The sequence below is a fragment of the Ceratina calcarata genome, unplaced genomic scaffold (genome assembly GCF_001652005.2).
Source record: "Ceratina calcarata isolate Rehan_Ccalc_2016 unplaced genomic scaffold, ASM165200v1 scaffold35, whole genome shotgun sequence".
NCBI classification, from domain to species: domain Eukaryota; kingdom Metazoa; phylum Arthropoda; class Insecta; order Hymenoptera; family Apidae; genus Ceratina; species Ceratina calcarata.
Window position 1 is genome coordinate 446,817 of NW_017157933.1, and position 7,084 is coordinate 453,900.

Consider the following 7,084-nt stretch of genomic DNA (forward strand, 5'->3'; position numbering starts at 1 on the left):
CAATGTTCTTCCGACGTCTGATTTCTTTTTAAAAAATGCGTTTCTAAAGTGCCTAAACTTTTGGGATTGACTATATAGCTAATACATCCTTAAGAAAATATCCCAGACTTGATTGAGGTATTAAAATGAAACAGAAACGTCTCTTATTATAGCATTCAACAAAATTAAATAAACAATTTCGTCATCCGTGAATACGACCGTTTCGCCTCGCACCTTTAAGTTTTAACTTGATTGTGCGGAAACGTGTACGTACAAAGTTATGCACGAAATACTGTTCGTACATAAATTCATATATACGAGTGTATCATCGATTGACGCTTGGTTTACGTATATGTATATTCACGTTTCGTGGGAATAGAAACATGTACAGAGAGAATCAAAAGTGAGTGAGTAAATTGAAAATACTGAATTATGAAAGAAATTCATATTATTGTCACTAATATGGAGAAACGGAAATTATTATTACAAACGATTAATTCGGTTCTTTGATCTTGTTGCAAAGTATAAGAAATTTAACAATAAATAAGTTGGCTTTGTTAAATCATATGAATTTGATTGCAAGAGAACATTGAAAATATAGTCATTCTTGATTTCACACGAATATTCGATCACACGTCTCTTAGTTTGCTTCTCACTTTTGATTCCCGCTGTATGTCCACGGACAGTTGTCTGCACGTGAGGGTGGTTCCCGACCTGACAGGGGGTTCATTCTATATTTTATGGCGGCCAACCCCCCGTCGTGGGATGCTACTAGCCGGTATACCCATTGGCGATAAGGTGATAAGCTCAAATGTATTGGCTCCCATCAAATCGTGCGCTTTACTGCTATAGCCAACCCCATAAACGCCGCTCACCCTTTCCACAGATCGCTGTATCGCGCCGCGTTTACACGTGGAAAAATAATATATTTGTCGTCGAATCAAGCCATAAAAATTACCCTAATTTTCGTGTTCTGTTTTTTAATTATTCCAACTAGTTCTGGCGTATTATTTTTGATCAAAAAAATTGGAAGAAAATGAGGATGAGATGAAAAGTAATCAATAAAACGGAAGTTAATATTTGATTTCATATGAACTATGACCTACATGTGGTAGTATAAGGGGTTGGAAACGTTATAGTTTCATGATAAATCTCGAAATTTATATGACTTAAGTGCTATAGTGAAGTGTGTTATCTTCCTCGTTGTATATATGGATGTGTTTAAGAGATCGCTATGGTTTCACCAAACATTGTTCGGTATTAAAAGGCGTTCACGTAATGTTCTCGCGGTAGGGTGAGCGCCGACTAACGAGTTTTCCCTGAAAGATTCATTGCTTCGATGGCGGATAACGCACAGAAAATTGAACTCTAGCCGCAAGAAGGAGAACGCGGCCGGGCGATAAAATTGCAAATAAATTACGCTAGAATTTCCATCATCGAAGAGGATAGGGAGGCGTGGTCGGGAGATAGAGAGAGAGAGATAGAGTGAACAAGCGGGAAATGCGGGGCCTCGGACTTTTCTGGCAAAGATAGAAAGGACCGTACCGCGGAGAGGAGATAAAAAGACGAGGGAAAGAGATAAGGCTTGTGTCTCTCGGTACTCGCCTTGGAGCCGAGGTACGCGAGAAGCCGGCTCGAGAGCCAATAATAAGTAAGCCAGCCGCTCGTTAGGGGTTGGTTAAAAATACGAAAGAGCCGGTCCTCCTTTTTTCCTCCGCGTCCTCTTCTCTCGGCTTCTCTTCCTTACTTTTAGGGCTCGCGAGGATGAACCCGAGAAGGGTTGGCAGAGCTCCGCGGAAAATAATGGCTGCCCGTAATCGACGGCTCTTTTTTAGCCTGGTTAAGGCTCAAGGACGAACTCACACCTTCGCCCTCGTTTGTAGCCGTGGCTCGTTGAATGCTTGCCCTCGTAAATAGCCCACTTAATCGAACTTACCGCGCCGGAAACTTTAGCACGAAATCAGTGATTCACGGTAGAATGTCGACGGGATTTACTCACATTCAATGTAGTGGTGGTTAAGCATTAATACGTTGGAAAACACTTTTATTAAAAATCGCTTTTTAACTAGACGTGGGAAAAATAGTCTACGGTTGACCGTAAAAAGACCAATGAGAAACTTTAATCTTAATTGAAAACAGGACAATTAATCTTGTTTCAAAAGGAAAAAGTCAGTTTTTCATTTAAAAAATAGAAAAATTAATCTTCCATTGAAGAGCAGAAATTAGTCGCTGGAAATAACGTGGAAAATAAGAGAACCGACTTTCAATTAATTATAATGATTATAATTACAATTGTGTAATTACATTCATTCCGAAGTTCTCAATGGACGAAGATTCCACCGCGATCAAGTAAACGGATTAAGGGAAGGACAATCGCGACAATGGGATTTGATCTCGCAAAAGAGATGCGGATTCGCGCCAAAGTACGATTGATCACGTATTAGCCTGTCGTTCCTTTAATCTTCTCGTTAAAGGCAGAAGCACGCCCTTTCGCCCTCTATTTGCGAAGTTCCTGCTTGGTATCTTGGCTGTGACTTAAAGTGGCCGTAATTAAAAATGTCCGTTCGGAAGGGTGCCGAGGGAGGGACGGAGGGACTGGAGGTCAGATTAAAGAGATGACCCGAAATGCAAACAATGGAGGAGGCCTCGAATATTTCCCCTTTGTTATTCCATTTTTTTCCACCCCCGCTTCTCTACTCCTTCATCTTTTTTTCAAGCCTCTTTTCTCCTTTCTTCGTCTTTTTTCGTTCCCTCTTTCATCGACGTTCCGTGGCCCAGTTCGACGGATCGCGACTTGCGGGTTCGATTATTCCGAGCGCGAACGCTTGCTGAAGTTAGAGCTTGCGGTAAAATCTGATCTCTTTACTCGGTGGCTTTAAATTACCTTCATTAAGTGCTCGCGCGGTTTTTATACGCGCGAATGCCTGAGAAAGTCATTAACTTTGGTATTGAGTTCCTGGTACGGATTAGCTTTCATCGGCGGCCCTTAAAAGAAGAATTGATTGTTAATAAAAATCTGTCTTTTCTTCTACCCTCTTCATCTATTCTTTTAATCACTTGTCCTTTCTGTTTCGCCGACGTTTCTCTGCTTTACAAACATGGTTACATAATTATCGTCTTAGCGACTTGTCAGAAGAATTTAATTATATTGCGTTCAAAAGAATTTATCGTCGTTTCGTAAAAAACGTAAAAATTTCGATCGAACCACGTTTGCCCCTCTGCTAGTGGCGGTTTCCGTAACTGACAGTCGTTCTCAGCCAGAAACACGCTGCCGGATCGGGCGTTGGAGAGTAATTCTTGAAATTTCTCCATGTTGACGAAAGATTTGTAATCGCCTCCATCCTCAGATTGGATTTTTCCGAGGGGGCGGGTTTCCGTCGACGCGGGTGAAGTAGCGTGTTGAGCTAAGGATTTATAAGGGAAAGCCTCGTCCACGATATTCGAGAACTTTTGGAACGACTTTACTTCTTAATAAGATTCAACGTTCCAAAATGAAATTCGAAGCTGTACGTACGACGAAAGTCGTTTAGTGGCAGCGCCGGCAACTTTTCCAACGAAAACTTTCAAAGCTTCCTGCGTTATTTTCTCTCTCTTTCTTTGTCCGTACTCCCGATTCTCGTCGTCTCCTTTTTTTAAACGCGGTTTAAGAAGAAACGCTTCGCGTACTGACGCTGAATGCATTACGATGCTTTATGCAGAGCGCGAGCACTCCTCTTTGGCTCTTCCTCTTTCGTGCAACGACATATTTCTTAAGATCTCGGGGAGGCTTCCTCCTTAATGTTTCCTCATTGTTGCACCACTTCATGAACTCTGTCTCGCACGTTCGAGCATCTTTTCATAAGCGGCGCTACTCTCGAGTTTACGCCTCATTTGTTCATCCGGCGGGGAAAAATAACGACGAATATTTTAATACATTATAGAGAGCCGAAGCACATTGCGTGAGGCACTTACCGATGATTAAACGTTATGGCTTCAAATGATTTCACTCGTGAAATACCTACGTCAAATTATAGGAGATACTGTTTTCCTTCTCGTTGAACTGACAAGTTTTATATGGGAAATGTACAGTATACAAGTGATGAATATGACTTGCGTATGAATTCTCGCTTTAATTTAGTTTAATTTAAAAAGAGATTTCCTACTGTATGATAAAATAAGATAAAAAAATTTCGAGTGTTCCACACGGATAGCCACAGAGTTTCACGGTTTGAGATCAATTTTTATTTTATGGAACTCCCGACCGACAAATAAAACCAGCGCGTCGGAATTCTGCGCGGCACTGATAAGTATTTACTGCCTCGGAGCTCTATTCGACGGCGTTTCTTTTTCTTTTAACCATTTTCACAAAGAAACACACACAGAAAGATAGAAACGAGTTTACCCCCTTGAAAAAACAAAATACTAAATTTGTTGTTTCGTCTTCATTTCGTTTGACAAATAAACATATTAATTGATAGGAAGAAATTAATCCTGATACACCATTAATTGTATAATTATTAATGTGACAATAATTTGGAGATATTATGATGAATCTCGTTTTTGTAAAATGTTTACTTGCTTCGGTCCTCATTGATTCGTATTCCATTTCTTTTTCTCTCTCGTTTGTACGTCGCAAGTAACATCGTCGCATCAACTGGTGAGGATATATGGTATACCAAATTTACATTCTCTCCATAACTCGTTCGATCCGTTATCAGTCCGTTGTGTACCGGGTGTCCCCGTTTCCGCAATTGGTTCCCGCATCCGCGTAAACTTGACCAGAACGGACGTTGAAGCACGTCCTGGGCACGTGAAATTGACTTTAGTTCACGGGAAAATGGTCATCGATGGATGCTGATTCATTCAACTACCCGAGATGCGCCAGCAACAATTCCAATAACGTCGAAAGTTTCTGTATACCGTCCGTTTTCGTGGTCCAACGATAAACTTGAACGTACTCCTATTTGGATGTAATTGAGATTGTGAGATGTTTATGTCTATTGATTTTCTACAAAATAGTTCACTGGGAAACAACTATGAATCTTCTATATTCTAGACATAAAATCCAACACATTTTTAAAAAGCAACATCGATTATTGCTAAACAAAATTGTCGAGAAGTCTATACATTTCATCAAAGTAGAATTACCATGAACGTTGGTCAATTAAAAATTGAAGAATTCTTGGGGACACATTACGCGGATATTTGAACCACGCAAAACGTCGGCGATTCTTCTTGCTCGGTATATGAATCCTACGGAAGTATTTCCATCGGCAATCGGCCGTGGACCGGTGGTCATTGAACAGGACGGTGAAAATAAAGTATCGACAAGACGATGCGATGCGGGGCGGCCACGAGTGTAGTAGAATCAGAGTTATCGACCTCGTACGGCGCGGCGAGGAAGGAGAATGAATGGAACGAGAACGGCCTGGGCCTAGGATGGAGCGAGATGAACGCGGACAACGAGCAGGAAGTACAATCGAATGATTCTGGTTCGCTGATCAATTTTATACGCTCGAACCTCTTCTGTCGGGTTATCCATCACTGGGGCATTTGACCCTTCGTTTCTTCGATTTTTCCTAACGTTCCGACACACACCCGTTCTTACTCTCGTTTCTCGCTCGCCACTTTTTCTCTGATCGTCGTCTCTTTTTGTTTTCTCGTGTTCCAATATTTTCGAAGAAGTGTCACACTTTTTCTGCGTGAAGAATGCTTCTATAAATTACACTTGTAGAGAAATGTTGGTAGTTGGGGGCTAAAGTGAACAAGTTACAATGATAAAAAGCCATTTAAGCTGTTCTAATCCTTTCTGTTCTACTTTTGATATATTGCGTGACTAATATGATTATGATTATATCAAGACATTGTGTGGGTAACTATTCGTCACTATGAATTAATTGAAAACTAATTAAAAAAATCGAACAAGATATATTTTTAATTTCTACATATTGGTAATCGATATCGAGATTTTTCTTTGAGGAATTCTCATAAATCGGAATGGCTCACGAGACTGGCCACCGTACCGATTAGAATAGATAATCCGACGGAAATGAAGGTCCGGATGCTGAATGAAGCGATTCGTAAACCGACGCGTATGTCTCCTGGGGATTAAGCCTGAGCATTTGATGGGAGTTTGAGGAAGAGATTAAACTTACCGGAAGATCCTCCTCCTCGTTTCCCTTTTTCTTGTAACCGAGATCGTCTCATTTCACCGTGTCTCGTTCTGAAATCAGGAAGGATAGAACGTCACGATCGTCGTCGCGGTTAAACGGAATGCTTAAACGGCGGCGTTACACTTTTGGTATTCGTTTTTGGAACGGCGATGTTATTCGCAACGACGTAACGCGACATAGCCTTTGCGAGGGCAATAGAGACGATGGTTGGTACGTTGCGTTGCGATTCTGGGATAAAACCGGAGGTCAAAGCGTACACAGCTGGCCCGATTCATCCCTGGGGATGTATTCGCGAACTTACGCTGCTCCTGGGGCCGATAGAATTCACGAACACGAACGGTAGCTCGTGTAAAATCTGTACCGCTTTAAATCCGAATCGTTACGGTTTGTTGCTACACCGAGTTGTTCAGCGAAATAGTGTTGTGGTTCCGATACGAAATTTATCGCGTTACTAATTGCCGTAATTAACACGCAGAACAATTTTAGTATTATTGTATGCGTAGATAAGAAGAGCGTAAGTAATTAAACATTTATTTATATATTCAGTTTCAATCAACTGAAGATTTCAATTGTTAGGGTAATGTTTGAACTCCTCGTGTAATTCATAAACGTTCTTGTCTTCGACCGTGTAACGTAGATTCGTCGCTATATTCTGCTTCCACGGTCGATTCACGGTTCATAGAGTCTTTTCGTAACTACTAGAGGTCCTCGAACGCTACCCGTGTCCAATACTTACCGAATCTTTCAGTAGCGATCGTTATTTTGCGGTTCAGCAACTTCTACGTCTTACGCTGGATATCGTACTTGCACTTATACGTATATTCACGTGTGCGAGTCTGATCAAACGCGGCTGTGGTGTGTCTGCCCGACAATGGAACAATGAGGACACGTGAAAAGCCTCGAAGAACGTGACGTTCCAGCCGATGCGATGGGCTGAAAGGGTGGGAGCCTGT